This window comes from Puma concolor, chromosome B4, assembly GCF_028749965.1.
Source record: "Puma concolor isolate L17-30 chromosome B4, mPumCon1.1.hap2, whole genome shotgun sequence".
Lineage (NCBI taxonomy): Eukaryota > Metazoa > Chordata > Mammalia > Carnivora > Felidae > Puma > Puma concolor.
In genome coordinates this window covers 27,194,808-27,203,348 of record NC_141673.1, presented here as the reverse complement: position 1 = coordinate 27,203,348, position 8,541 = coordinate 27,194,808, and the positions used below count along the sequence as shown (strand labels likewise).

At 47.6% G+C, this 8,541-nt stretch overlaps 1 pseudogene; it reads right to left on the bottom strand.

Moving 5' to 3' along the window:
- Positions 1-5,607: 5,607 nt before the first annotated feature.
- LOC112863681 (large ribosomal subunit protein uL4-like) lies at positions 5,608-7,082 on the bottom strand (annotated as a pseudogene).
- Between the last annotated feature and the right edge of the window lie 1,459 nt (positions 7,083-8,541).

The window sequence follows — 8,541 nt, the reverse complement described above, 5'->3', positions numbered from 1 at the left end:
TCCCTTACTTTGGAATGAATTCTCTCTACGAGAGTATGCTAGTGCCCTAGAGAAGCGGGTTTCTGGCCAATCGTTACCAGAGTTCTGCACTGGACACAGCAGATAAATATGTACACACACACACACACACACACACACACACACACACACACATACTTTTTTAAAAAGTTTATTTATTTTGAGAGAGAGAGAAAGCACGAGCAGGGGAAGGGTAGAGGCAGAGGGAGGGAGAGAGAGAGAGAGAGAGACACACACACAGAGAGAGAGAATCTCAAGCAGGCTCTGCATGGTCGGCACAGAGCCAAATGCGGTGCTTGAACTCATGAGCTCATGATCATGGATCCATGACCCCGTAGGATCTCAGCATATGTTTGTGGAATGAATGCCAATAACATCATTAATAATTTCTGTTTTATGCTCCGCCGCGTCTCCTTTCTTCAAAGGGAACCTAACTTTTCTTGAGTTGCTGTCCAGGGATCTCTTTTGCTCCTTCTTCCTCTTCCTTTCTCTTTCCAGTCCCTTTTCCTCCCACCCCTCCCTTTCTAGTGACGTTCTTAGTTGTCACTGAGGAGGGAGGAGAAAACCTTGGGAAAGCAGCTGAGAGATGGTGATGGGAAAGAGCTAAATCAGTTTAGAGGCCAAGTTAGTAACTCCAGCTTTTCTATCAGGAGCCTGTGCGGAGCCTGGAAAGCCTGGGCAGCGAGGCTTTATTTTCCGCCCCCTGGTCTTTGGTTTCGTTTTCTTTTCGGCTTTTTCCACCCCTCCTAGAAAACCACCCAGCCCTGCTGCGGTGGTCGCTGTGCGGTGGCTGTGGCCTGCGTCCCTTGTCTGCAAGGTGGACGTTTACTAGGGAGCTCACAGAACTGGGCCTTGAGGAGCCCAGGCGAGACAACGGATACGAACGAGATGTGAAGGTGGGACGACTCTAAGGAGCAACTGTCACTGTCACTGTCATTTAAGCTGGAGGGAGCAGAGCTTGCGAGTTGAAGCTAGTACCAAGAACATGCACTTCACGGCCAAATATAAAAGTTTTTAAGGAAGTCTGCTCGCCCCGTGGTTGGCCCACGTGATTCCGAATGGACTGGCCTTACGGTGCACTGAGAGCATCATCCTTCTGTGTAAACCGGCGCTTTTTTCAGTTATTCGTCATTTCATGACAGAATTGGGAGGCCGCCTGTTCTCTAGACCAGGGTTTTGGGTTGGTCAGGTACGTGGTATTTTCACAGATCAGTTAGTACTTTTCCTTATTTCTCTCCTGTCCGGGGAGGCGCTGCTGTTCAGGCGCGTCTCTGCTTTTCCTCCAGATACATATGCTCTGAGGATTTATGCCACCAGGAATAATCTCCTACCCTCAAGCCTAGGCAGGCAGGGACCCATGATTTCCTTTGTGTAGAGCAACTTTCTGTAGAAAATTGGACCTTCTCCCTTCGACAGAAGGCAGACCAATGAGGTTCTTTGAGCAGCCAGCAGAGGGTCCCAGGTCTGCCCCGTAAATGCTGATGGATTATGAAATCCTTATAATATCTGCGGCTTGCGGAGATCTCGAGGTATTCTGCAATCAGATGTGAGATCTGGGGAGTGGAGTGTGGTCAAATTTTCAGCAGAGATTTGTAGATCACCTATGACCATTTTTGGAATGGGAATGGGAATGGGCTTTGTAAGTCTTTGTTTCAGGTGCAGGAATTTTTCTGAAGGGTGAGCTTTATGTTCTATGTGGAAAGGTGAAATGTGAATAAACAGACATACACAACATGGAAATTACGAAGCAAGTGGACAGATACTGCACAGGAAGTCCCTTTACCATCGGAATGGTGTGATCATAGACTTCTTAAAAACTGGAATCTGGCCTTCCGTCTCTCTGATCCACATCATACTAGTAGATCCTTTGTAAATATGATATTGTGTTACATGCAAATATGTACATCATGTGCAAATATGATGTTGTATCCTGCTGACATCTTCAGTGGCTCCCAGGTGCCTCCGTGATAACACTCAGTCTCCTTGGTTTGGTCCTTCATTTCCCTCCCAGTCAGGCTCAGCCTCCCCTCTTGCCATTGCCCAGATTAAACTCCACATGGCAGTCACTCAGAACAAACTGCAGTGCCCCGAGCATGCCCGACTAGGTACATTTGAGGATGCTCTTTCTCTGCTTTTCCCATCACGCCAACTTCTTCTCTCTTTCCTGTTCAGGATCCTCATCTTAGGGACGACGTCTCTGACTATCCCCTCATCTTTTAATGCCCTAAACCCTGTCTTCCACTAGTTAGGTGCCCATTTGAGCTGCTTTATCATCCTGCCATAGCCCTTGACGTTCTAGATGATAAATCAGTGGCTTACATGTCTATGCCTAGCTCAAGACTGTTGTCTTAGAGACAGGGGCTGTATCTCTGTATCCCAGAGCCTTGTACAGTGCTTGGGGTCTAGGATGCACGTAATAATTATTGGTCGATTTAATCATTTAATGAGTGGCTAGTTCCGATGCGGTCCCCCTCCCTCTCCAGTGGCACCAGCCTCTTGCTTCCTTCCTTAAGGGTCACTGGGCAGGGATCCTGCAGAGTGGATGGGGAAGACATGCATATATGGTGGGATTTGCCCTTCTTAACAGGCTTATTATATACACAGTTATGTCTTTATTGTTCCCCCTTTTAATTGGATTAAGGGAGTTATTCTCTGAGAGATGGAAACACGATATTGAATTCTTATGAGAAATTAGGTAGAATAATAGAATGTTGAAGTAGAAGGGACCTTAGAGGTTATAGGGATCATCCTTCTCATTTTTCAGGTGAGAAACCAGGCCCAAGGGTAGGAAGATTTGTTAAGCTTTCACGATCAATTAATAGCTGAAGACATCTGTTGCTTCTGCCTAACTCAGTCCCTTTAGGGGAACCAGCCCTTCCCACTCTCAGTCATAGCATTTTGAGTGGTGCTGGGTTTACTCCCAAATCTGGGATGAGCATATGAACTGGGTCTGGCCAATCAGAGCATCAAAACATGTGTTCCCAGGAGGCCAGTGAAAAGTGACGAGATTTGATTCCAGAACATTGGAAAAGAGAAGTTCATATGCTCCACTGGGGTTGCTGAGAAGATAGGACCAACCATTGGCAGCCATCTTGTCACCAGGAGTGGAGAGCCAAGGAAAACAGTGCCAAGAGATGAAGAGAGTGAGTCTGTCCTAATGACATCATTGGAGACCCTGATACAGATGTGTCTGATCCCTGATTCCTGTGGGAACTCATTAATTATTGTGTATGTGTGGCTTTCTTGCTTAAGTTCAATTCTGTCCCTTTCAACCAGTTAATCTAATATAATTTTATTTTATTTTTAAAAAAATTTTTTTTTCAACGTTTTTTTTTTTATTTATTTTTGGGACAGAGAGAGACAGAGCATGAACGGGGGAGGGGCAGAGAGAGAGGGAGACACAGAATCGGAAACAGGCTCCAGACTCCGAGCCATCAGCCCAGAGCCTGACGCGGGGCTCGAACTCACGGACCGCGAGATCGTGACCTGGCTGAAGTCGGACGCTTAACCGACTGCGCCACCCAGGCGCCCCTCTAATATAATTTTAGAACTAGAACCAGGCCTCTTTACCCCCAAATGCAGTGCTCTTTCCACTGAACCACACTGAGAATTCCTCCAATTAACCCTATGCCACCCATCATCACATAAGAGAAAGTAGAATTGGGAGGGAATGGGAGACAACAGGGCTACATTTTGATGAGTAGGGGATGTGTCTCCAGTGAGGGACTCTGGGGACTAGTGGGAGGTCACTGGGGTAACAGGAGGCGTTAGAACTGGAGCGAAAAAGAGAGTAGCTAAAAACCAGATTTTGCTTGTTTTCCTGTTTTGACACGGGGTGGAGGTGGGGGGCTATGGGGGGTGGTTAGAGGTGGGGGCATATATGTGACTAGAAGCAGATTCAGCCAGGCTTTTCTTCTAGATTAATGAAAAGACCTTTTGGTCTGGACCTTGGGAAGTTGCTGGGGTGCAGATTGGAAAGGCAAAGACAAAAGTCAAGACATCACTATTTTACCCTTAACATCTCATGACTCCCCTAAGTGTGGGAAACTCTGTGCCACAGACCGGCCACAGCCACGACAAGTGAACCTTCTCTATGCCCAGCACCACTGATATGACTGTGCTGGGCCATGCCTGTTGTTGCAGGCAAGATATGCTAATGAGATGGCTTCCCGCCTTGGTGTTAATTTGGTTTCTAGTCTCTGAGGTCAAATCTTCATCACAATGCCCAGGATGCATGAACTAAAATGGAGGGTCTGTCCCTGGTGGGAACCCCACCCATACTGCCCACACACACCAGGACGGAGTTTTTAGAGGTCGGATTCATCCTGCTAATGTAACTCTCTTCTCTGTATTCATATAAAGTTCAAAAACAGGGGGCGCCTGGGTGGCTCAGTCGGTTAAACGTCCGACTTCGGCTCAGGTCATGATTTCACGGTCCGTGAGTTCCAGCCCCGCGTCGGGCTCTGTGCCTACAGCTCAGAGCCTGAAGCCCGTTTCAGATTCTGTGTCTCCTTCTCTCTCTGCCCCTCCCCTGTTCATGCTCTGTCTCTCTCTGTCTCAAAAATAAATAAACGTTAAAACAAAATTTAAAAAAATAAGCAAAAGTAAGTTATGGCGTTAGAAAGCAGGACAATGGCTACCTTTGGGAGGTGGGCCGGGAGGGTCTTGGAGAGGGTGCGAGAGAGTTTTCTGGAGCGTTGTGTTCTTCGACTGTGTGCTGTTTACCCGCAAAAGTTCCGTTTGTGAAAATCTCTTGAGCTATGTACTTATGGGTGATGTACTTTTCTCTGTGTGTTGTATTTCAATGAAAACATTACAGTGTATTGAATGCTGGTCATTGTAGGCAGTCAAATGAGGCCACTGAAATTATGTGATGATACTCTTCTCTTGTAAGGTGGGCACACAAATGATCCAGAATATGTTCATATTAATTTGAAAGTATATAATAAAAATGAAAATATAAAAAAAAAATCTTGTAGCATGCTCACTGTCTTCCAGGGGTCCAGGACGCTGGATGGAAAAAACTGGAATATTAAGATACCTCAGAATCAGTGTAAACGGACCTCAGACCCGTTCACCTCTCTCCACTTTGATTGCCGTCACTCTTTTTTTTTTTTAAGTTTATTTATTTATTTTGAGAGAGAGCAAGAGCAGAGAGGGGCAGAGAGAGAGAGAGAGAGAGAGAGAGAGAGAGAGAGAGAATCCCAAGCAGACTCTGCAATGTCAGCTCACAGCCCACTGCGGGGCTCAAACTCAAGAACCGCGAGATCATGATCTGAGCCCAAATCCAGAGTCAGACGCTTAACCGACTGAGCCGCCCAGGTGCCCCGATTGCCACCACTCTTGTTCAAAGCACCAACAACTCTAGGCTGGACTGTGACAATAACCTCTCGCTGATGTATAATCCACTGTCCACACAGGAGAAGACTGTAGACTTAAAAAACAGCTCAAATAACTCCCCTACTGGAAGACCTTCAAAGAATTCCTAAAAGTCTTTTTTTTTTTTTCTTCCTGCCTTTGATCAGGTCTTTATTCAAAATTAGCTGTCCGAAATGATTTGACTCTTATGGAATAAACAAATTTAACTTTTTATGCAGCAGCCTTCTTTTCTTCCGAGGTGGGTTTCTCTTGTTCAGGCTTCTTGTCAGTTGCTTGGAAGCTGCGGTTCCCCCCCCCCCCCCCGCCCCCCGCCAAAGTTTCTTCTGCTTTTTCACACCAGCAGCCTTCTTTCCTTTCTTCTCTACACAGACCTCTTGCCTGGAACCCTCTTCTCTGATTTGGCTTCTAAGGCTGCGGCTGCTCTGTCCATCCAGAGTTTGTGATTCTTGGCCTGGCGATGAACGCTGTTCTGGGGCATAGTCTTGACATACAGGGTTAGCTTCAAACGTGATTCTTCAGGGCTCTGCGATGAGTCTTCTTCCGTGGTGCTCAGAGGGCTCTTTGGATCTCTGGGCTTTTCAAGATTCCGCTAAGGTCTGTGTTAAGCATCTTGTGCACGGGAAGCTTATAGTTACTCTTGAGGGAGGCACCCTTCTGCCAAGTGCCATACAGATCGTCTAACTTGCGGGGAGCACTTTCAGTCCAAATGCAGAAACGTCCACATACCCACCAGAAGCAAGCTGCGAAATGTTCGCTTGGCTTACATTAAGTAAAGTAAATCCAAGGATGTTTCTGGGGACAATGTTGTCCTCATTAGAGATAACGCAGGGTCCCCTGCACTGGATATGGCAACGGTTTCTCATTTTGCCCCTTGCCAGCTCTCATTTGCTGAGAGGCATAGAACTCTTTGATATCATTCCAGGCTTTAAGTCTCTTAGGAAGCAAAACAGCCACCTTGGACTTCTTGTAACCTTCAACTTTATCTTCAACCATCAAAGGAAGTTCAGGAACTTCCTCAATACGATGACCTTTATTTTTATTTACTTAGTTTTTTTAAAGTTTGTTTATTTTGAGGGAGGGAGAGGGAGAGACAGAATCCCAACCAGGCCCCAGCGCTGTCAGTGCGGAGCCCAAGGTGGGGGCTCGAACTCACGAACCACCGTGAGATCATGACCTGAGCTGAGATCAAGAGTCAGACACTGAACCGACTGAGCCACCCAGGGGCCCAATACGATGACCTTCAGACATGACCAGCACTGGTAAGGCGGAGGCAGCCAGGCAGAGCAGATGACGCACCGCCTCTGTGTCGTGCTCATATTGCAGCACGCCAGGTTTCGGTTGGTGCGAACACGCGGCCCCCACAACACACGTTTCCAGAGGCACCTGGCCAGAATGGTGAGTCCCATTGCCTTGAACTCTGGGAATTGGAGCCACGGCTCTGCCAGCACCCCAAGACTCAGCACTGCTTCAATGACCTGCTAACTCACTGACAACACGGGGCTGTCTGTCATTCTTGCCGAGTGGGTGTGAACAAAGTTCACAACATCAGGTCGAATTGGAGGCTTGAACATGGCAGGCAAAGTAGCATTTCTGCCAGATGATTCCCCCTTTTTGGAGTATAAGGATATCAATGAATAAATACATGCCATCGTGGGGAGAGGAGACAGCCACCCTCCTCTCATCCCTGTGGCTCCTATAGGAAATGTAAGAATTGCCAATAGTCTTAAAGCCCAGATCCCAGCACGCCCAGCAGTGACTGGTGCCTTCTATCTCCCTGACCATCGTCCCACCACTCTCCCCCACCTCACCAATTTCCAGCCCCCCTGGCCTCTTGTCATCCTTCCAGCACGCCATGCTTGTTCTAGCCCCAAAACTTTGACATAGACAGGCACGTGTGCCTGAAGAGGGGTCTCCCAGGTCCTGGGGTTGCTGGCTCCCCTTCGGACCTTCTGTCTCAGCTCAGATGTCTCCCCCTCAAGTAGCCTCTCTCGGCCATTCTTCAGTCGCATCACCTTTTATTTTCTTCACGGTACCCGTGGCTATCTCGTTTATGTAGTTGTTACCAGAATGTGCGCGTCAGGAGGGCAAGGACCCATCCACCTTCTTCATCATTCATATCAGTCAGTGAGTGTCCCGGAGGGCAGCGGATGGCATACTCAAAAGAGTATAACCAAGAAGAATTTAACAAAGGGAACTTGTACAGAAATGTGGGCAGGGCTAAGGGAACCAGCTCCCAGGGAAAGCCACCCCTGCCCCTAGGCCTGAAGGGGCAGGGCGAGGGGGCTCTCTTTTCCTTACTTTCTTTATCTGTTAAAATATCTCTATGAGGTGCTTGCAGGACGTGGTTACATACGAGGACTGGGTCGGTAAAGCAAGTAGAATAACGCCTGGGCCATATTAAGTGCTATGTGAGTGTTTGCCATTATTATTACCGATCTTATTTTAAACTCATTTAATTTAGTTCCTACAACTCTCTGAGGTGGAGCAGGGGTTGAAAACTGCCCGCCTATGGGCCGAACTTGGCTTCCAAACGTGTTTTGTTTGGCTTGCACATATTTCTTTCAAATGAGCCAATATTTAAAAATCTGGACTTTTCTATAAAAATCTGGACTCCTGGCTCTTCTTTAAAAATCCTCATCTGGCAGCAACCAGCAGGGGCTCCGTGCTGCTGGCTTCTTCAGAGGAGGCGGGCCCTTAGCCCCGCCACCATACAATGGGTTGATTTCAGTGGTGACACTGTTGCTTCAGGCGAGGATTTATAACCTCAGTTAAGCCCGAGGTGGGGGTAGTTCCAAGGTTAATACAGTGGCACAAAAACACTGTTAAGGACTGCTCCTCCCCCAGTGCTGAGGTCTTCTGCCTTTCCTCTCTGATATCTTCAAGCATGTCAGCAATGATGTTCCTCCTCATTTCTTCCAACGCTCCAAAGGCTCATAGGACACATGCAAAAACACACGTGTCCAGAAGAGGAGAGCATGCCCTTGCATTGGTTTCTTTTTCTTATGAAGGAAAGTCTTAAAAAACAACAACAACAAAACAGAACCCTAGCTGACTTCCCCCTGAGCTCACAGTGGCCAGGACTGGATCATATTACCAATTCCCCAGGGGGCAAGGGGGCCGGGAAGCATGTCCCACACTTCCTGC